Source organism: Athene noctua, chromosome 2 (genome assembly GCF_965140245.1).
Source record: "Athene noctua chromosome 2, bAthNoc1.hap1.1, whole genome shotgun sequence".
NCBI classification, from domain to species: Eukaryota; Metazoa; Chordata; class Aves; order Strigiformes; family Strigidae; genus Athene; species Athene noctua.
Window position 1 is genome coordinate 240,721 of NC_134038.1, and position 22,457 is coordinate 263,177.

At 65.0% G+C, this 22,457-nt stretch overlaps 1 long non-coding RNA gene across 2 annotated transcripts; it reads right to left on the reverse strand.

Annotated features, from left to right (window-relative positions):
* Positions 1-7,194: 7,194 nt before the first annotated feature.
* On the reverse strand, positions 7,195-8,432 carry LOC141956733 (uncharacterized). 2 transcript variants are annotated; one of them, XR_012633007.1, is made up of 3 exons: positions 8,265-8,432; positions 7,657-7,773; positions 7,195-7,308 (listed from the first exon to the last, which is right to left on the reverse strand). It is a non-coding gene; the product is annotated as an uncharacterized LOC141956733 (long non-coding RNA). The 2 variants fall into 2 exon arrangements; XR_012633006.1 differs by having other exon boundaries at positions 7,201-7,340.
* Positions 8,433-22,457: the final 14,025 nt, after the last annotated feature.

The window sequence follows — 22,457 nt, forward strand, 5'->3', positions numbered from 1 at the left end:
CAGGCCCCCCCCGCACCCAAGTTACAGGCCGGCCAGCCTGGCTGCGGCTCACCACCACGGCGCGCTTCAGGAGCTCCGCTTCCCGCCCCGGCCGCAGAGACGGCGCCGCTCACCCCCCTTGAAGGGTTGCCACCTGCCCGGCAGCCTGACCACGGGGTGACGTGGCAAAAGGCCGGCAAAAACCCAAAGACCCGAGCCCTGCTTACAGGGGGGTCACCCGGCACAAAGCCGGCCAGGGCACCGAAGGTCCTGGCGACACGCTGGTGCGACCACAGCCCCGGTGACAGGGAGGTCCCTTTGCCCAGAGCGCCCTTCTCCTGCCTCCTCTTGCTGCCCAGACTTCCTCCGCGCCTCGTCCCACTCCCTCTTGGCCTGCAGCGGTACAGGACGGAGACCTCCACGCCGCTACGCCGCCTGCTGCAAGGGCAGGAGGATGCCGTCAGGTCCGAGAGCGATGCTGGTCCCCGGCGAGAGCTGGCCACAGCACCACCCGAACCCCGGCCGCCCTCCCACCACCACCACCATCCCCCCTCCTTGCGAAAAAAACTCACAGATTGGCGTTCCTCACCCAGTCCGTGCTCCAGCACTTCCTGCAGGGATGTCTACGACGGGCGCTTTTCTCCTCCGGGCTCCTGGCCGCGTTCAGCGAGGCTTGGACCCTCCACCGCCCCTGAGGTGATGGCCGTCCCTCCTCAGGCAGCTCCAGTCCCCTCTCACCGGCCCTGAGGAAGCTCCGCTCCCCCACCCCCCGCCGTTGACGACACTCCCCCCCCCAGGTGATGACACCACCCCACTTCCCCCCACCAGGCGACGACACTGCTCCCCCCCGCCCCCGCCGAGGCGACGACACTGCTCCCCCCCCCCCTCCCCCGCCGAGGCGACGACACTGCTCCCCCCCCCTCCCCCGCGCCGAGGCGACGACACTGCTCCCCCCCCTCCCCCGCCGAGGCGACGACACTGCTCCCCCCCCTCCCCCGCCGAGGCGACGACACTGCTCCCCCCCCCCTCCCCCGCCGAGGCGACGACACTGCTACCCCCCCCCTCCCCCGCCGAGGCGACGACATTGCTCCCCCCTCCCTCCCCCGCCGAGGCGACGACACTGCTCCCCCCCCCCGCCGAGGCGACGACACCGACCCCCTCTCCAAGGCGGCTCCCGTCCCGTCCCCCCCCCCCCGTTCCCAAGTCGATCCGGTACTTCCCCAGGCAGGTTCGACTCCTGCTCGCCCCTTCCCCGGGCAGGTCCCCCTCAGGCGACCGCTCCGCCCCTCACAGCGGCGCTTTGTTCAGAGCGCCCTTCTCTTTCCTCTTGCTGCCCAGACTTCCTCCGCTGCTCCTCCCGCTCGCTCTTGCCTCGCAGGTCCTTCCACACGCAGTGGACATCTCTCCCTTCTCCGCCACCAGCTGCTGCAAGGGCAGGAGTGTGCCGTCAGGTCTGAGAAGGACGCCTGTCCCCGGCGAGAAGTGTCCACAGCACCACCCGAACCCCGGCCGCCCTCCAACCCCCCCTTCCCCCCCGAAAAAAACCTCACAGATCGGCGTTTCTCACCAGAGTCGATGCTCCAGCACTTCCTGCAGGGACGACTGCGCCGGGCACTCGTCTGCTCCAGGCACCTTGCCGCGCCTGGCGGGTCCAGGACTCTCCTGAGCCCCTCAGACAATGGCGCTCGCCCCCCCACAGGCGACTCGGGTCCACCCCCGCCCGCCCCGAGCCGAGCCGAGCCGATGAGGTCCCCGCCGAGGCGGCGCCGATCGCCGAGCAGCCTTTTCCGGGGGCGCCGCTCCCGCTCCTCTCAGGCGGCCGCGCGGCGCCTCACTGCTGCGCGCGCCGTTCCCGCCCTTCGCCTCAGGCGGCCGCGCGGCGCCTCACTGCTGCGCGCGCCGTTCCCGCCCTTCGCCTCAGGCGAAAGCTCCGCCCCTCACGTCGGCGCGCGGCGTTCACGCCCGCCGAAAGCGTCGGGGGCGTGCCGAAAGCGTCGGGGGCGTGCCGAAAGCGCCGGGGGCGTGCCGAAAGCGCCGGGGGCGTGCCGAAAGCGCCGGGGGCGTGCCGAAAGCGCCGGGGGCGTGCCGAAAGCGCCGGGGGCGTGCCGAAAGCGCCGGGGGCGTGCCGAAAGCGCCGGGGGCGTGCCGAAAGCGCCGGGGGCGTGCCGAAAGCGCCGGGGGCGTGCCGAAAGCGCCGGGGGCGTGCCGAAAGCGCCGGGGGCGTGCCGAAAGCGCCGGGGGCGTGCCGAAAGCGCCGCGGGCGTGCCGAAAGCGCCGCGGGCGTGCCGAAAGCGCCGCGGGCGTGCCGAAAGCGCCGCGGGCGTGCCGAAAGCGCCGCGGGCGTGCCGAAAGCGCCGCGGGCGTGCCGAAAGCGCCGCGGGCGTGCCGAAAGCGCCGCGGGCGTGCCGAAAGCGCCGGGGGCGTGCCGAAAGCGCCGCGGGCGTGCCGAAAGCGCCGCGGGCGTGCCGAAAGCGCCGGGGGCGTGCCGAAAGCGCCGGGGGCGTGCCGAAAGCCGAGATACAGGAGCAGGGGCGGCCTGAGCTCGGGCACAGCGTAGAGGCGGGATTACCAGGAGGGAGGGAAATGGGCAGGCAGGCACATGGAGCGGCAGACAGGCTCGCCGAGGATAACAATGCCTGGGAACTGGCCAGAGAAAGCTGTGGGCAAAAAGAGACCCCAAAGCCGATCTGAAACAAGAACTGAACAAGGAAAATAACAGCGCTAGGTTACAGGAGAGAAAGGGAGGATGAAACAAAGGAAGGAGAGAGAGCAGGACCAAGCATCTGGAAGAAAGAAAAAGGGAGAGCTAGAAGAAGACACAAGAGGGAGTGGGAGCAGGAACGAACGAGAGCAGAAGTACAGGGAAGAAAAAAACAACAAAAATCATAGCAGCATGGGATAGAGAGGGGGCCAGGGGACAGCCCAAAACGTCCAAGAGGGGCAACAGGGCCCGAGGGTCCGCGACTCACCGCAGCTGTCGCTCTCAGCGCTGCCAGGAAAAATTTGCCGATTCAGACCCTTCTTTCTCCTTCTCTCCTCCCTTCCTTTTCTGGAGGTGCAGTCGCTCAGCTGCCCTCCACCTCAAAGAACACGCGGGTGTCTCTCGGCTCTTACAAAACGCAGCTTCCTGCACGTGTGGCCTCGCTCGCACGCTGCGCGGCCGTACCGCGCTCTGGGTGACGCGCACGGACCCTGATCGCACGCTGGCGGTCCGGCCCGCTGCGGACTGTACAGAGGGCTCCTGCCTCGCCCAGAGAGGCAGGCTCTCTCTTCCTGCAGTGGAAGGCAGCTGCTGCCCACATGCCCTTGATTTTCTTCTTTCCCTTTCTCAGGCCTCTCCAGCTTCAGCTGTGACAGCTCCTGTCCACAGCCAGAAAACGTCCCAGGGGCCTGTCCCTTCTCACCTCTCTGCTGCGAGGAGCACAAGGGCAGGCAGAGAACCCCACACAGTTCTGAAGTGGGTCCGGTCAACAGCATCCCCAGGGAAGGAACAGGCAAGCACGGCCCTGCAGCAGGTGGAGGAAGCAAGCAGCCGATTCAACGTGAATGATAGAGCAAGCTTCAGCTTTATTGAAAAAAATCACCCCTTACATAAGCACTCTACAATAATCATGCACACTACTCACAAATCTATTGGATACGTGTAAAAGGCTACATTATAATATCCCAGCCCCTTGTGGCATTTCAGATATGTCCCAACATCTTCCCTCTTCTGGCCTGCCTTTTTTCCCAAGGTTGTTCACCATCACACTCAAGGCCACGGTGTACCTCAGTTTCTCTCTTTGTTAACATAACAGTCCGTTGTAAGCATAACTGTACCCTGGGTTGTTTCCTTTGTTTACCTCAGATGGCTGCAATCAGCTCCTGCAGAGACCCACGGCCTTGCTCTCTGCAAGCCATTCTCCAACACGGCCCCGGTGAGGCCTCTGGGAGAAGGTGAAGCGACTGCCGTTATTACCGTAGATCGCCCCTGGCCGGAGCCCCCCTTCCACAGGGGCTCCTGCGGAGGCGCCAAGGGCCGGCTTGCCGCCATCCCCGCGGGGCTCGGGGGTGACCCGGGGCTACGGGACGGGCTTCAGGGTAGAGGTGCGAGACCTGGGGCCAGGACACGGTGCGGGCGAGGCCAGTGCCAGCTCAAGGGGAGCTCTGGCAAGCTGGGGAGGCACCCGGCACCAACCCCCGGGGGACACCCATCTTCTTCCCCTCTGCCTTTGTCCCAGCTCTCGGGTAACTCCCTGGGGCTCCCCCGGCCCGGATCACCTCCAGCAGAGCGGAGGCCTGACACAGCAGGCGGTGTGAAGCTTCCTGCCCCACCGCTGCCGTGTGGCCAGCGGGCAGGAGGGGCCCCCACACCTGCCAAAGGGGCGGGCCGGCCTCACCGGCGGCCTCGGCCCTCGCCCACCCCCAGGAATCACGCCCAGCAAGCCTCACGCTGCGGCAGCAGGAAGGCGGCTCTGGCGGCGCCGCACACCTGTGCGGGGCCGGCGCTGCAGTCCTGCCCTTCGCGCACCGAGCGCCCGCCGGCAGTGTGACGTGGGGCGGCGGCGGCATTTCCTTACCAGGAGGGGGCACCGAGCGTGGCCGCACCCCCCCACGGGCATCGGAGCATCGCACTGACGTTGCTGGCGGGCGGCAGCGTGGGGCACGGGGGCACCTCTGTGTCGCCCACCGACAGCACCGTGTGGCGTTTGCCAGGCAGCGGCGGTGAGCGCGGGCGAGCGCCACCCCCCGCGCGAGCGGCGGCCGAGCGGCACGTCACTGCGCACACGCTCTCGAGGAACGGGCACGACGCTTGGTGGGGAGCAGCTGGAAGCCCCCGGGAATCCACGTGAAAGCGGCAACAAAACTATCCCTCGTGCTGCGCCACAGGGGCCGCGGCGGTAGCGAGGACTGCGCCGCGCTACGGGCGCCCACGAGCGGTGCGGCTGCCTGGCAGCCGAGTCTGCAGAACCTACAGCTCCTGGCACGCGCTGGCCAACGCGGCACGGCCGCCTGCACGCCAAGCGCTGTAAGACCCCGCATCCCAGCGTGACCCAGGGAACCAACGCGGCTGGCCAGAAACCCCACACGCCAGGAGCACAGCTCCCGCTGGGTTGCGAGAGGCAGTTTTCTCTGCTTTCTGACCCTGCAGCAACACCGTTGCTCACCCCTCCGAACCCCCACCAGTGCACCCAGAAGCCTCACCACCGGCTCGGGGCAGCCCCTGCCACCACCTCCAACACTGCCACCCTGCAGGCACCGCCATCCTCCCCAGGAGCTGCCAGCTGATGGCACGGCTCCACTCACCTTCTCCCTCGGTGCAGCCAGGGCCCAGCAATGCTCAGCGACTGCTCTGCTCCTCCCTTGGTTGACACCGACCCCTCCGACGGCTGCCTTGCTCTTAACAGCAGCACCCGCCCCTCCACCCGGAGCAAGCCCTTTACAGGGAGGGGCCGCTGCCATCAGCCTCACTGCCCACACCTGGGGCCCCTCCAGCCCCAGCCCACAGCTGGAGGCCATCACCCACCCCCACAGAGCATCATCACCCCTCCCAGCCCCTCACCTGGGGCAAAGGAAGCACAAAAGGCAGCCGGCAGCCAGCAAGTGTTTATTCAGTCACACACAGAACAAGTCCCAGAAGGGAGTGAGTCTGCTCCGGGGCTCAGGGCCCCTAATGCTGCCCCTGCCCCTGGCACACCTTGGCGCTTGTTCCCGGAGCCACGCTCCTCAGTCCAGCCGGGAACAGTCAGTCGGTTCCTGGAGCAACAAGCTGCAGGGCAGAGCTGGAAACTGCCAAACATGAGGAGAAAGATGCAGGACACAAGAAGACAGAAGAAAGGTGGCAGCTAGCTGACTAGTACAGGGGTAGAGAGAAAACAAGAGATGAGCAATGGGGCGGTGAGAGGATGGGGACAGGGAACCCAACGTGGATATGCAGAAAAAAAAGCAGCAGGGAGAGAAGAAAACAGGCAGCAGAAAGAAGGAGGAGGAGCAGGACAGAAACCAACAAAGAAGGACGAGGAGCAGCATAGAGATGCAGAAAAAAAAAAAGCTGGGATGGGTGGCACAACAGACATGGAGGGGAAAAAAAAAAAGGGGGGGAGCAGGGAGCTAGACCAAGCAAGATGGAAGAAAGACCAAAAAGCTCCAGAGAACAGGGCACAGAGGGAGGAAAAAGCAACAGCGATGTGGAGTCAGGACAGCAAACTATGGGAAGGAACACAAAACAAATCACATCGCTACATGTGACAGGGCAGAGAAGGAAGAATTAGGAAACAGGGACAGAGACACAGAAAAAAAGAGACCTGGAGCCAAAAACTAATCCTGATGCATACAGAAAGAAGGGGGGTGGGGGTGGGGGGGTGTATTCTAAAACAGGGGAAACAGAGACACAGAGATGGAGAAAAGACAAAAGCAACAGACTACAAGGCATCGAGAGAGGAATTACTGAATAGTAACAGAGCGCCAGCCAGAAACAGGCCACAAAGCAGCAAAGATCACAGGGGGTACGGGGCACAGAGGAAGGAATTCGCAAACCCGGCACAAGGAGCCAGACAGAGAGAGAGCGAGGCAAAAATTAAATGGTGAAAAGAGACAGACCGCAGGGCAGAGGGAGGAATTGATAAACAGGGACAGGGCACCCGACAGAGCATGATGGAGAACAGGGAAAAAAAAAATAGCAGCAAGCTACAGGGAAGAGGGAGGAATTAAAGAACAGTGACTGGAAGACAGACAGCGACACATGGAGAGAGAGAAGACAAAAGAGCGATGGGCAACAAGATGGATAGGGAGGAAATGAAAAACAGCAGAAGGGAGTCAGCCAGAGAGAAAGACACCGAGGAAAAAGGCCAGACAGGCTATGAGGGACGGAGGTAGGAATGAAAAACGGGGGACAGGGAGCAGGAAAGAGAGAGATGGAGATCGCAGGGAATAGCAGCGGGTGCAGGAAGAAGAAAGGGGCATCAATAGGAACAGGGAGCTGGACAGAGAGGGATGGAGAAAGGCAACAAGAGCGGCAGGGTACAGGGCAGAGAAAGGGAAGACCTACAAGATGGGGACAGGGAGATGCTCCAAGCAAGACGGAAGATACAGGTGAGCAAAAAAAGTTGAGCAGCACCAGAAAGAGAGGAGTCTAGGAGAAAGACAGGGAGGGACCAGGCCACACAAGAGGGATGAGAGGGGCCCAAGAGCTCGGGACTTAATGCAGTTCTCCGCGCTGCCGTGAGAATTTGACAGGTCAGACTCCTCCTTCTGTTTGCCTTCTCCCTTCCTCTTCTACAGCTCCAGGTGCCTGGCTGTCCTCCACTTATGAGAAGATGTAGGTGTCTCACAGCTCTTACGAGATGAGGCCTGCTAGACACAGAACCTCATTCAATCACACGCTACGTGCAGGAGTAGGACAGAGGAAAGAGAGAGAAACCGAGAAGTGAGGAGCAGAACGGAAGGATCGAGAGAGAAATGGACTGAGGAGTGATGCAAAAGGTACAGAACAAGCAGTCAGAAGTGCAGACAGAAAAAGAAAAGGGAGCAGCAAGACAAGAGAGAGAAAGTGAGAGAGGAAGGGGGAGCAAGGCAGAAGAAAAGAAAGAAAAGATATAGAGAAGAAGAAAAAAAAAATCACAGCATGGGAAAGAGAAGGGCGGGAAGGGACTGGGACATACAAGGGGGGCGACAGGGCCCCGAGGGCCCGGGACTCACCGCGGCTCTCGCTCCCGGCACTGCCGGGAGAACTGGACAGGTCAGATGCTTCTTTCTCCTTCCTTCCTCCTGCCCCTCCTCTTCTTCTGAAACTCCACTCGCCCGGCTGACCTCCCCCTAAAAGAATACGCGGGTGTCTCTCGGCTCTTACAAGACGTGGCTTCCGACACACGCAGCCTCGCTCGCTCGCTCGCTCCGCGGCCGTTCCGCGCCTGGGTCCGGCCCGCTGCGGACTGTGCAGAGGGCTCCTCGCTCACCCGGAGAGGCAGGCGCTCTCCTCCTGCAGGGCGAGGCGGCTGCTGCCCACATGCCCTTGACGTTCTCCTTCCTTCCCTTTCTCCGGCCCCTCCAGCTCCAGCCGCGGCGGCTCCCGCCCCGCTGCCCACGGCCGGGAAGGCTCGGCTCCGCCCGTCCCTTCTGGCCCCCGAGCCGTGAGGAGCGCCAGGCCGGGCAGAGACACCCCACGCCAGCCCGAGCTGGGCGCAGCCGGCGGCATCCCCGGGGCAGGAACGGACACGCGCGGCCCCAGCGCGGCCTCGGGAGGGGGCACGGAGGCGGCAGGGACCCTTATTGCCGCGGACCGGCCCGGCCGCAGCCCCAACACTCACCTCCGCCGCGCACGCGCACTCCCGGGAGACGCCGCGGCCGCGCACGCGCACCCCCGGGCCGGGGGGCACACCGCGTCTCGGGGAGCCGCGGGCAGCCCGCGGGAAACCGCCACAAAACCGCGTCTCGGGCCGCGCCGGTACCGAGGGCTGTGCCGTGCCGCGCGCGCCCGCCAGCGCCGCGGCTGCGGGGAACCGAGAGCGCAGAAACTGCAGCTCCCGGCGTGCCCCGGGGAGCCAACATGGCCGACCGGAAGCCCCCTGCACGTGACTACGGCTCCCGCCGCGCCGCCCGCGCACCCGGAAGCCCGGCCGAGCGCAGCCCCGCGCGGCTCCGGGCAGCGCCGCCGCCGCCCGGCCCCGACGCGGAGCGGCCTCCGCCCCCGGTCCCGCCGCACCTTTCCCCGCAGCCGCCCGGCCGCGCGGCCCCGCTCCTGCCTCGGCTCGCACCGGCTCCTCCTCCAGCACCGGCCCCGGACAGGGAGGGGGCGCTGCCTGCAGCCTCCCTGCCCGCCCCTGCGGCTCCTCCGGCCCGGCCCACGCTCCCCCCCCCCCGGTAACTATAGCGACCAGCACCGTTAATAAACGCCGGAGATGCCCGTCGCTCCTCCGAGCTCGCGCTCTATGGGCCGCCGGTCCTCCGGTCGCGGGGCCGCCGCCGCGCACGCGCACTCCGGGGGCCGCCCGGCGCAGCCGCACGCCGCAGGTCGCCTCTCCCCGCCGGGGGAACCTTCCCCGGCCAGCGGGAGCAGCCGCTGGGCGAGACCGCTCCGGTGCGCGGGCCGACGGGACCGACGCTGCCAAATCTTATAACCCCCCGGAGAGGGAGGAGCTCCGGCACGGCCGCAGCGCAGGGCAGCGCAGTCTCGCCTTGTGACCCAGAACTCAGCGGGGTGACCGAAGTGTCGGTCAGAGCAGCCTCAGGGCTCTTCGGACGGGTGGAAGGGGGAGGAAAGCCTGTGACAACGCGACACGGGAGCGCAGAGTTGTTTTAAGGACGAAACAGCGTAACTTCGGTCCCTGGGAGACCAGGACAGTAACTATTAAAAGCACACATATTGTTAGATATTTTTCCTAAACTCACATTTATCCAATTTAGTTTTTCAAATCCTGGTGATAGCAGAAATAGTTTTTTAAAAAAACCCAGATAAATCCAGGAACATTTCTGCCCGCGTTCAGCCGCTCTTCTGGAGCGTACGCTAGGAGCTGGAGAACCCGAGCAAGCTGTCTGATCATATTTACGGCAGCTCTGGCCCCGACAGCTCCCCCGTCCGTCCCCTTGCCAGGAACTAGCGCCGCGGCGGCTACAGCTCAGCCCAAAGCCAAACCGACACCGACCTCGGCTCTGGAAAGCGCCACCTCATCTCCCCCCGTTTTGCTGATTAGGGATATCAATTCAACTCAGACACCGGAGTGAAAGGAGCAGGCGTATTTTATTAGAAATAACTAAATAACAGAAGAATATGGAAAACACGCAGTCAGGAAAGACGGAATAGTGCGCTCACACAGATAGGAAAATACAGGGTAACGCATCAAATCCTGACTGCCTGAGAGAGAGGGAACAGCGATTAAAAAAGATCCCTCAGCACCTGCACCCGTTGCCATCACCCAGACCCGCAGGCAGCCCCGGTTACAGCGAGGGTTTGCAGAGCCTTTCCCGGCAAGTGGGAAACCCTACGCGGTGCGTCCACCCGTAGGTGAGGCCTCCAAAGTCGCTGTGAGCGGGTCCACCCTTCTATACCCCAAAATCGGCAAGCCAGAAGAGCTGGCACCTTGGTTTGGAGCGGAAATATCTGGTTTCAATCTCACATTAGATTCCCCCGGAGCCTGGCCAGGGCTCAGGGGAGAAGCTAAGGGAGCTCCTCTGCTTACCCAGGCAGACTAGGTGCAAGGGCTCACGTCAGGCCACAGGGCCAGACTACGGTCTCCACGACCCGGTTATTTTATCCCCACACAAAGAAAGATAAATGTACATTCAAGAGAGCTACGTCTTCCACACCTGTTTCACTAACGATGACATACTGAGTGAGCAGCTTCGGCTCAGGGCCTGTTGTTCAGGCTTCGATACTTCCACTTTTTACATCGGAATAGGTGGTTGGTTATCACTTAGTAAAATACCTGTTAGCACAATGGTTAACTTACAAAATACACAGGACTCGTCTACAGGTCAACTCTGGCTTGGCCCTATTGTCCAAGCCTTAGCGCTTCACCCCGAGAGTCCCCTTGCAAGCAGCCAGGACCAACACACGCCGCAAACATTCCAGCGGCTGCCAAAGGTTAAAATCCCACGCGCAGCGCCACGTGGCAGGCAGCGGTTAAAGCCGAGTTGGGCAGAAAAGGAGCTAAATGGGGAACACGCAGTTGGAGAAAGCATCTGACTGAGCACCCCCGGCACTGAACAGATGGGGAAAGGGTGGGCACAAACGCCCTTTTGGGGCAGGGAAGAGGAACGTGCTCCTCCAGAGGCTGAGATCCAGCCGCTTCCTTCCCCGTACAGGTGCGGAAAGAGAAGCACTCAGAGCAGGGGAATCCACCTCCAAAACCCTGCTCCCGACTGCTCTTCCCCCGGCATCCCACGCAGCCTCAAAGGGCGCTGCGGGTGGCTGCAGAGCCCTCCCGCTCCCCACGGCTGGTGCAGCCACATCCAAGCACAGAAAGGAGTTTTGAGAAAACTTCAGGAAGTTGGGTCATCGTCAGGTGGAATGGGAGCAGGTTCTAAAACTGGAGAACTACCAAGAGCCGAGTACTTGCTCACGAGGCAAAGAAAACATCCCCAAAGGGGCAGGGACGCTGGAGGCGACCACAGCCCAGGTGACAGGGAGATCCCCTGCCCAGGAGGGCTTTCTCTCGCCTCTTTGCCGGACCGCTGCCGCTACTCCTCCCGCTCGCTCTTGCCTCGCAGGTCCTTCTGCACGCGGTGGATGTCTCTCCCTTCTTCTCCACGACCAACTGCTGCAAGAGCAGGAGAATGCCATCAGGTCTGAGAGCGACGACGGTCCTGGGTGAGAGCTGGCCACAGCACCACCTGAACACCGGCCGCCCTCACACAGCCCTATACCCCCGCCCCCCCGAAAAAACCTCACAGATCGGCTTTTCTTACCCAATCGGTGCTCCGGTGCTGCCACACGTGGAGTCGCGGCGGGCGCTGGAGCTGGGCTCGGAATCGGGCACTCTGGGCAAACGGAGCTGGGCATGCAGAGCGGCGGCCACCGAGGCTGCGCCCCTGCTTACAGGGGGCTCGAGCCGCTGCCGGGACTGCAAAGTGCCCGGGACTGCAGGGCACGGGCCAGGCCCCGACTTACAGGGCAGCCCCGGTCCCAAAGGCCCACGAGGCCCCTCCTCTCCGCTACAGGGGCGCCCTGACCCGCACCCCGCTAACAGGGCCGCCACCCCACACAAGGCGCCAGCCAAGCACTATCGAGAGTGCTGGGCGCTGTCTGCCCTGAAGGCAGGTGAATCGGCAGCAGCGGCCCTTTCCCAAGAGGTTCTGGGGGCTGGGGAAGCAGAACTTCCCGAGGGGGGTTCCTCATCGCTTGGGAGAAGCTGCCGCGTCACTGCGGAGCAGCTGGTTGCAACGGGCTGGCGGCTGAGGCCCACCCGTGCTGCCTGTCCCCCTAAATCTCCCCCTGCCCTGCCGTACCCCTGTCCCCTCTCCCTCTATGCTTTAAGCCCCCAGGCCGCCGGGCACCACCAGGTGAGAAAATGGGGTCTGAGGCGGCTCAGGCCGGGGCAGGGGGCAGGAGGGAGGGCCGGGGGCCAGAGCACGCTGAGGGAAGGTCCCTCGGGCGGCCGGCTTCCCCGTCGTCCAGGCAGAGGAGCTGGCGCCCGACCGCGCCGTCCTTCCAGGCACCAGCTCCCGGAGAAGGAAGAAGGAAGAGGCATCCGTGGCCTGCGGAAGAAACTACGAGGCGAGGGCAAGCGAGAGGAGGAGCGGCACGCTGAAACCGGGGAAAGAGAAAGGGGCTGCGGGCAAAGGGCCCTCCCTGTCACCACGGCTGCTGTGGGACAAGAGCGTCCTGGGCAACTCTGGGAGGGTCTCGAGGACTCTGGGGCAGGTACTTGGCTCAGGGCCGTTCCCTGCGTTTCTAGAGGCTACCGCGGTTCTCGGTGAAGGGGACACAACTGCCGAGCCTTTGCCCTCCAAGGCCGGGGGCCGCAGACGCCCGCTCGCTACCCGCTCCTCCTGCCGAGGGCGGGGGACGGGCACAACCCTGCTTACAGGGCCGTCGGGTCAGAGGGCTCCACGGCTCGTGGCACTCGCCCCGAGTACGGGGCCGGCACGCTGGCAGGTCGCCAGCAGGACAGGCAGCCACCCAGGCCCAGGGAGCGGGCGGGTCACACGGCTTGGCTCTGTCCTTGGAAAGGAGGGGCCAGCCGGGACTCGCCCTCCGCTCGCGGGCTCAGCGGGGACCGACCCCCTGTTGCTGCACAGAGCCCCTCTTTCCCTCCCGGGAAGTTTAAGCTAAGTACGCTGCAGCGATTTCAACAGGGGCCTAAACAAGAAGCTCCTTCACTCGCTCACTCGCACCGAAGCGGACACAGGCAGGCACACGGACACGGACAGGGGGAAAGAAAACTTCCCAGGAGAGAGAGCGAGCTCTGTGCAGCCAATGTCTGGGGAGCCGTCCCCTCCCGCGAGCAAGAGAGCAGAGCCTCGGACCTGACCCCCCGGACGCACGGAGCCCAGAGGGACTCAACGTGCCACGGGGCTTCGCGGGGGACCAAGGGACAAGTGCCGCGACGCGCCCCGACTCCAGGGGGTCACGTTGGCCAGGCCGCCAGCAGGCAGAAGGCCGCCAGGGCCGGGGAAACAGCACTCCCCTGCCTACAGGGCGGGCTTGGGGGCCAGAGAGCCCCATTTGCCCCTCGGTGCGGGGACGGTGCCGCTCTCTCCTTACAGGCTCGCCCCTCTCTCCGGGCAGCCAAACCGTCGGGGCAAGGGGGCAAAAGGCCAGAGACCCGAGCCCTGCTTACAGGGAGGTCACCCGGCGCAGCGCCGGCCAGGACACCAAAGGTGCCGGCAACGGTGCCGTGGGGAGGCCCCTTTGCCCTGAGCTCCCGCCTCTCCCCCCAGCCCTCTCTTCAGCCCGCCGCTCCTCCTCTCCCTCGCTCTGGCCTCGCAGCTCCTTCACGATGCCTTGTCTTGCTTCTCGAGGAGCTGGTGCTCGGAAGGAAGGCGCAGCCAGGCGCCAGCTCCCCCACCCGGAGGACAGAGCAGAGGCCCCGGCCCCGCTGCCAGGCCCCCCCCCGCGCCCAAGTTACAGGCCGGCCAGCCTGGCTGCGGCTCACCACCACGGCGCGCTTTAGGAGCTCCGCTTCCCGCCCCGGCCGCAGAGACGGCGCCGCTCACCCCCCTTGAAGGGTTGCCACCTGCCCGGCAGCCTGACCACGGGGTGACGTGGCAAAAGGCCGGCAAAAACCCAAAGACCCGAGCCCTGCTTACAGGGGGGTCACCCGGCACAAAGCCGGCCAGGGCACCAAAGGTCCTGGTGACACGCTGGTGCGACCACAGCCCCGGTGACAGGGAGGTCCCTTTGCCCAGAGCGCCCTTCTCCTGCCTCCTCTTGCTGCCCAGACTTCCTCCGCGCCTCGTCCCACTCCCTCTTGGCCTGCAGCGGTACAGGACGGAGACCTTCACGCCGCTCCGCCGCCTGCTGCAAGGGCAGGAGGATGCCGTCAGGTCCGAGAGCGATGCTGGTCCCCGGCGAGAGCTGGCCACAGCACCACCCGAACCCCGGCCGCCCTCCCACCACCACCACCATCCCCCCTCCTTGCGAAAAAAACTCACAGATTGGCGTTCCTCACCCAGTCCGTGCTCCAGCACTTCCTGCAGGGATGTCTACGACGGGCGCTTTTCTCCTCCGGGCTCCTGGCCGCGTTCAGCGAGGCTTGGACCCTCCACCGCCCCTGAGGCGATGGCCGTCCCTCCTCAGGCAGCTCCAGTCCCCTCTCACCGGCCCTGAGGAAGCTCCGCTCCCCCACCCCCCGCCGTTGACGACACTCCCCCCCCCAGGTGATGACACCACCCCACTTCCCCCCACCAGGCGACGACACTGCTCCCCCCCGCCCCCGCCGAGGCAACGACACTGCTCCCCCCCCCCCTCCCCCGCCGAGGCGACGACACTGCTCCCCCCCCTCCCCCGCCGAGGCGACGACACTGCTCCCCCCCCTCCCCCGCCGAGGCGACGACACTGCTCCCCCCCCCCTCCCCCGCCGAGGCGACGACACTGCTACCCCCCCCCCTCCCCCGCCGAGGCGACGACATTGCTCCCCCCCCCCTCCCCCGCCGAGGCGACGACATTGCTCCCCCCCCCCCCCCCCCGCCGAGGCGACGACACCGACCCCCTCTCCAAGGCGGCTCCCGTCCCGTCCCCCCCCCCCCCTTCCCAAGTCGATCCGGTACTTCCCCAGGCAGGTTCGACTCCTGCTCGCCCCTTCCCCGGGCAGGTCCCCCTCAGGCGACCGCTCCGCCCCTCACAGCGGCGCTTTGTTCAGAGCGCCCTTCTCTTTCCTCTTGCTGCCCAGACTTCCTCCGCTGCTCCTCCCGCTCGCTCTTGCCTCGCAGGTCCTTCCACACGCAGTGGACATCTCTCCCTTCTCCGCCACCAGCTGCTGCAAGGGCAGGAGTGTCCCGTCAGGTCTGAGAAGGACGCCTGTCCCCGGCGAGAAGTGTCCACAGCACCACCCGAACCCCGGCCGCCCTCCAACCCCCCCTTCCCCCCCGAAAAAAACCTCACAGATCGGCGTTTCTCACCAGAGTCGATGCTCCAGCACTTCCTGCAGGGACGACTGCGCCGGGCACTCGTCTGCTCCAGGCACCTTGCCGCGCCTGGCGGGTCCAGGACTCTCCTGAGCCCCTCAGACAATGGCGCTCGCCCCCCCACAGGCGACTCGGGTCCACCCCCGCCCGCCCCGAGCCGAGCCGAGCCGATGAGGTACCCGCCGAGGCGGCGCCGATCGCCGAGCAGCCTTTTCCGGGGGCGCCGCTCCCGCTCCTCTCAGGCGGCCGCGCGGCGCCTCACTGCTGCGCGCGCCGTTCCCGCCCTTCGCCTCAGGCGGCCGCGCGGCGCCTCACTGCTGCGCGCGCCGTTCCCGCCCTTCGCCTCAGGCGAAAGCTCCGCCCCTCACGTCGGCGCGCGGCGTTCCCGCCCGCCGAAAGCGTCGGGGGCGTGCCGAAAGCGTCGGGGGCGTGCCGAAAGCGTCGGGGGCGTGCCGAAAGCGTCGGGGGCGTGCCGAAAGCGTCGGGGGCGTGCCGAAAGCGTCGGGGGCGTGCCGAAAGCGTCGGGGGCGTGCCGAAAGCGTCGGGGGCGTGCCGAAAGCGTCGGGGGCGTGCCGAAAGCGTCGGGGGCGTGCCGAAAGCGTCGGGGGCGTGCCGAAAGCGTCGGGGGCGTGCCGAAAGCGTCGGGGGCGTGCCGAAAGCGTCGGGGGCGTGCCGAAAGCGTCGGGGGCGTGCCGAAAGCGTCGGGGGCGTGCCGAAAGCGTCGGGGGCGTGCCGAAAGCGTCGGGGGCGTGCCGAAAGCGTCGGGGGCGTGCCGAAAGCGTCGGGGGCGTGCCGAAAGCGTCGGGGGCGTGCCGAAAGCGTCGGGGGCGTGCCGAAAGCGTCGGGGGCGTGCCGAAAGCGTCGGGGGCGTGCCGAAAGCGTCGGGGGCGTGCCGAAAGCGTCGGGGGCGTGCCGAAAGCGTCGGGGGCGTGCCGAAAGCGTCGGGGGCGTGCCGAAAGCGTCGGGGGCGTGCCGAAAGCGTCGGGGGCGTGCCGAAAGCGTCGGGGGCGTGCCGAAAGCGTCGGGGGCGTGCCGAAAGCGTCGGGGGCGTGCCGAAAGCGTCGGGGGCGTGCCGAAAGCGTCGGGGGCGTGCCGAAAGCGTCGGGGGCGTGCCGAAAGCGTCGGGGGCGTGCCGAAAGCGTCGGGGGCGTGCCGAAAGCGTCGGGGGCGTGCCGAAAGCGTCGGGGGCGTGCCGAAAGCGTCGGGGGCGTGCCGAAAGCGTCGGGGGCGTGCCGAAAGCGTCGGGGGCGTGCCGAAAGCGTCGGGGGCGTGCCGAAAGCGTCGGGGGCGTGCCGAAAGCGTCGGGGGCGTGCCGAAAGCGTCGGGGGCGTGCCGAAAGCGTCGGGGGCGTGCCGAAAGCGTCGGGGGCGTGCCGAAAGCGTCGGGGGCGTGCCGAAAGCGTCGGGGGCGTGCCGAAAGCGTCGGGGGCGTGCCGAAAGCGTCGGGGGCGTGCCGAAAGCGTCGGGGGCGTGCCGAAAGCGTCGGGGGCGTGCCGAAAGCGTCGGGGGCGTGCCGAAAGCGTCGGGGGCGTGCCGAAAGCGTCGGGGGCGTGCCGAAAGCGTCGGGGGCGTGCCGAAAGCGTCGGGGGCGTGCCGAAAGCGTCGGGGGCGTGCCGAAAGCGTCGGGGGCGTGCCGAAAGCGTCGGGGGCGTGCCGAAAGCGTCGGGGGCGTGCCGAAAGCGTCGGGGGCGTGCCGAAAGCGTCGGGGGCGTGCCGAAAGCGTCGGGGGCGTGCCGAAAGCGTCGGGGGCGTGCCGAAAGCGTCGGGGGCGTGCCGAAAGCGTCGGGGGCGTGCCGAAAGCGTCGGGGGCGTGCCGAAAGCGTCGGGGGCGTGCCGAAAGCGTCGGGGGCGTGCCGAAAGCGTCGGGGGCGTGCCGAAAGCGTCGGGGGCGTGCCGAAAGCGTCGGGGGCGTGCCGAAAGCGTCGGGGGCGTGCCGAAAGCGTCGGGGGCGTGCCGAAAGCGTCGGGGGCGTGCCGAAAGCGTCGGGGGCGTGCCGAAAGCGTCGGGGGCGTGCCGAAAGCGTCGGGGGCGTGCCGAAAGCGTCGGGGGCGTGCCGAAAGCGTCGGGGGCGTGCCGAAAGCGTCGGGGGCGTGCCGAAAGCGTCGGGGGCGTGCCGAAAGCGTCGGGGGCGTGCCGAAAGCGTCGGGGGCGTGCCGAAAGCGTCGGGGGCGTGCCGAAAGCGTCGGGGGCGTGCCGAAAGCGTCGGGGGCGTGCCGAAAGCGTCGGGGGCGTGCCGAAAGCGTCGGGGGCGTGCCGAAAGCGTCGGGGGCGTGCCGAAAGCGTCGGGGGCGTGCCGAAAGCGTCGGGGGCGTGCCGAAAGCGTCGGGGGCGTGCCGAAAGCGTCGGGGGCGTGCCGAAAGCGTCGGGGGCGTGCCGAAAGCGTCGGGGGCGTGCCGAAAGCGTCGGGGGCGTGCCGAAAGCGTCGGGGGCGTGCCGAAAGCGTCGGGGGCGTGCCGAAAGCGTCGGGGGCGTGCCGAAAGCGTCGGGGGCGTGCCGAAAGCGCCGGGGGCGTGCCGAAAGCGCCGGGGGCGTGCCGAAAGCGCCGGGGGCGTGCCGAAAGCGCCGGGGGCGTGCCGAAAGCGCCGGGGGCGTGCCGAAAGCGCCGGGGGCGTGCCGAAAGCGCCGGGGGCGTGCCGAAAGCGTCGGGGGCGTGCCGAAAGCGCCGGGGGCGTGCCGAAAGCGCCGGGGGCGTGCCGAAAGCGCCGGGGGCGTGCCGAAAGCGCCGGGGGCGTGCCGAAAGCGCCGGGGGCGTGCCGAAAGCCGAGATACAGGAGCAGGGGCGGCCTGAGCTCGGGCACAGCGTAGAGGCGGGATTACCAGGAGGGAGGGAAATGGGCAGGCAGGCACATGGAGCGGCAGACAGGCTCGCCGAGGATAACAATGCCTGGGAACTGGCCAGAGAAAGCTGTGGGCAAAAAGAGACCCCAAAGCCGATCTGAAACAAGAACTGAACAAGGAAAATAACAGCGCTAGGTTACAGGAGAGAAAGGGAGGATGAAACAAAGGAAGGAGAGAGAGCAGGACCAAGCATCTGGAAGAAAGAAAAAGGGAGAGCTAGAAGAAGACACAAGAGGGAGTGGGAGCAGGAACGAACGAGAGCAGAAGTACAGGGAAGAAAAAAACAACAAAAATCATAGCAGCATGGGATAGAGAGGGGGCCAGGGGACAGCCCAAAACGTCCAAGAGGGGCAACAGGGCCCGAGGGTCCGCGACTCACCGCAGCTGTCGCTCTCAGCGCTGCCAGGAAAAATTTGCCGATTCAGACCCTTCTTTCTCCTTCTCTCCTCCCTTCCTTTTCTGGAGGTGCAGTCGCTCAGCTGCCCTCCACCTCAAAGAACACGCGGGTGTCTCTCGGCTCTTACAAAACGCAGCTTCCTGCACGTGTGGCCTCGCTCGCACGCTGCGCGGCCGTACCGCGCTCTGGGTGACGCGCACGGACCCTGATCGCACGCTGGCGGTCCGGCCCGCTGCGGACTGTACAGAGGGCTCCTGCCTCGCCCAGAGAGGCAGGCTCTCTCTTCCTGCAGTGGAAGGCAGCTGCTGCCCACATGCCCTTGATTTTCTTCTTTCCCTTTCTCAGGCCTCTCCAGCTTCAGCTGTGACAGCTCCTGTCCACAGCCAGAAAACGTCCCAGGGGCCTGTCCCTTCTCACCTCTCTGCTGCGAGGAGCACAAGGGCAGGCAGAGAACCCCACACAGTTCTGAAGTGGGTCCGGTCAACAGCATCCCCAGGGAAGGAACAGGCAAGCACGGCCCTGCAGCAGGTGGAGGAAGCAAGCAGCCGATTCAACGTGAATGATAGAGCAAGCTTCAGCTTTATTGAAAAAAATCACCCCTTACATAAGCACTCTACAATAATCATGCACACTACTCACAAATCTATTGGATACGTGTAAAAGGCTACATTATAATATCCCAGCCCCTTGTGGCATTTCAGATATGTCCCAACATCTTCCCTCTTCTGGCCTGCCTTTTTTCCCAAGGTTGTTCACCATCACACTCAAGGCCACGGTGTACCTCAGTTTCTCTCTTTGTTAACATAACAGTCCGTTGTAAGCATAACTGTACCCTGGGTTGTTTCCTTTGTTTACCTCAGATGGCTGCAATCAGCTCCTGCAGAGACCCACGGCCTTGCTCTCTGCAAGCCATTCTCCAACACGGCCCCGGTGAGGCCTCTGGGAGAAGGTGAAGCGACTGCCGTTATTACCGTAGATCGCCCCTGGCCGGAGCCCCCCTTCCACAGGGGCTCCTGCGGAGGCCCCAAGGGCCGGCTTGCCGCCATCCCCGCGGGGCTCGGGGGTGACCCGGGGCTACGGGACGGGCTTCAGGGTAGAGGTGCGAGACCTGGGGCCAGGACACGGTGCGGGCGAGGCCAGTGCCAGCTCAAGGGGAGCTCTGGCAAGCTGGGGAGGCACCCGGCACCAACCCCCGGGGGACACCCATCTTCTTCCCCTCTGCCTTTGTCCCAGCTCTCGGGTAACTCCCTGGGGCTCCCCCGGCCCGGATCACCTCCAGCAGAGCGGAGGCCTGACACAGCAGGCGGTGTGAAGCTTCCTGCCCCACCGCTGCCGTGTGGCCAGCGGGCAGGAGGGGCCCCCACACCTGCCAAAGGGGCGGGCCGGCCTCACCGGCGGCCTCGGCCCTCGCCCACCCCCAGGAATCACGCCCAGCAAGCCTCACGCTGCGGCAGCAGGAAGGCGGCTCTGGCGGCGCCGCACACCTGTGCGGGGCCGGCGCTGCAGTCCTGCCCTTCGCGCACCGAGCGCCCGCCGGCAGTGTGACGTGGGGCGGCGGCGGCATTTCCTTACCAGGAGGGGGCACCGAGCGTGGCCGCACCCCCCCACGGGCATCGGAGCATCGCACTGACGTTGCTGGCGGGCGGCAGCGTGGGGCACGGGGGCACCTCTGTGTCGCCCACCGACAGCACCGTGTGGCGTTTGCCAGGCAGCGGCGGTGAGCGCGGGCGAGCGCCACCCCCCGCGCGAGCGGCGGCCGAGCGGCACGTCACTGCGCACACGCTCTCGAGGAACGGGCACGACGCTTGGTGGGGAGCAGCTGGAAGCCCCCGGGAATCCACGTGAAAGCGGCAACAAAACTATCCCTCGTGCTGCGCCACAGGGGCCGCGGCGGTAGCGAGGACTGCGCCGCGCTACGGGCGCCCACGAGCGGTGCGGCTGCCTGGCAGCCGAGTCTGCAGAACCTACAGCTCCTGGCACGCGCTGGCCAACGCGGCACGGCCGCCTGCACGCCAAGCGCTGTAAGACCCCGCATCCCAGCGTGACCCAGGGAACCAACGCGGCTGGCCAGAAACCCCACACGCCAGGAGCACAGCTCCCGCTGGGTTGCGAGAGGCAGTTTTCTCTGCTTTCTGACCCTGCAGCAACACCGTTGCTCACCCCTCCGAACCCCCACCAGTGCACCCAGAAGCCTCACCACCGGCTCGGGGCAGCCCCTGCCACCACCTCCAACACTGCCACCCTGCAGGCACCGCCATCCTCCCCAGGAGCTGCCAGCTGATGGCACGGCTCCACTCACCTTCTCCCTCGGTGCAGCCAGGGCCCAGCAATGCTCAGCGACTGCTCTGCTCCTCCCTTGGTTGACACCGACCCCTCCGACGGCTGCCTTGCTCTTAACAGCAGCACCCGCCCCTCCACCCGGAGCAAGCCCTTTACAGGGAGGGGCCGCTGCCATCAGCCTCACTGCCCACACCTGGGGCCCCTCCAGCCCCAGCCCACAGCTGGAGGCCATCACCCACCCCCACAGAGCATCATCACCCCTCCCAGCCCCTCACCTGGGGCAAAGGAAGCACAAAAGGCAGCCGGCAGCCAGCAAGTGTTTATTCAGTCACACACAGAACAAGTCCCAGAAGGGAGTGAGTCTGCTCCGGGGCTCAGGGCCCCTAATGCTGCCCCTGCCCCTGGCACACCTTGGCGCTTGTTCCCGGAGCCACGCTCCTCAGTCCAGCCGGGAACAGTCAGTCGGTTCCTGGAGCAACAAGCTGCAGGGCAGAGCTGGAAACTGCCAAACATGAGGAGAAAGATGCAGGACACAAGAAGACAGAAGAAAGGTGGCAGCTAGCTGACTAGTACAGGGGTAGAGAGAAAACAAGAGATGAGCAATGGGGCGGTGAGAGGATGGGGACAGGGAACCCAACGTGGATATGCAGAAAAAAAAGCAGCAGGGAGAGAAGAAAACAGGCAGCAGAAAGAAGGAGGAGGAGCAGGACAGAAACCAACAAAGAAGGACGAGGAGCAGCATAGAGATGCAGAAAAAAAAAAAGCTGGGATGGGTGGCACAACAGACATGGAGGGGAAAAAAAAAAAAAGGGGGGGAGCAGGGAGCTAGACCAAGCAAGATGGAAGAAAGACCAAAAAGCTCCAGAGAACAGGGCACAGAGGGAGGAAAAAGCAACAGCGATGTGGAGTCAGGACAGCAAACTATGGGAAGGAACACAAAACAAATCACATCGCTACATGTGACAGGGCAGAGAAGGAAGAATTAGGAAACAGGGACAGAGACACAGAAAAAAAGAGACCTGGAGCCAAAAACTAATCCTGATGCATACAGAAAGAAGGGGGGTGGGGGTGGGGGGGTGTATTCTAAAACAGGGGAAACAGAGACACAGAGATGGAGAAAAGACAAAAGCAACAGACTACAAGGCATCGAGAGAGGAATTACTGAATAGTAACAGAGCGCCAGCCAGAAACAGGCCACAAAGCAGCAAAGATCACAGGGGGTACGGGGCACAGAGGAAGGAATTCGCAAACCCGGCACAAGGAGCCAGACAGAGAGAGAGCGAGGCAAAAATTAAATGGTGAAAAGAGACAGACCGCAGGGCAGAGGGAGGAATTGATAAACAGGGACAGGGCACCCGACAGAGCATGATGGAGAACAGGGAAAAAAAAAATAGCAGCAAGCTACAGGGAAGAGGGAGGAATTAAAGAACAGTGACTGGAAGACAGACAGCGACACATGGAGAGAGAGAAGACAAAAGAGCGATGGGCAACAAGATGGATAGGGAGGAAACGAAAAACAGCAGAAGGGAGTCAGCCAGAGAGAAAGACACCGAGGAAAAAGGCCAGACAGGCTATGAGGGACGGAGGTAGGAATGAAAAACGGGGGACAGGGAGCAGGAAAGAGAGAGATGGAGATCGCAGGGAATAGCAGCGGGTGCAGGAAGAAGAAAGGGGCATCAATAGGAACAGGGAGCTGGACAGAGAGGGATGGAGAAAGGCAACAAGAGCGGCAGGGTACAGGGCAGAGAAAGGGAAGACCTACAAGATGGGGACAGGGAGATGCTCCAAGCAAGACGGAAGATACAGGTGAGCAAAAAAAGTTGAGCAGCACCAGAAAGAGAGGAGTCTAGGAGAAAGACAGGGAGGGACCAGGCCACACAAGAGGGATGAGAGGGGCCCAAGAGCTCGGGACTTACTGCAGT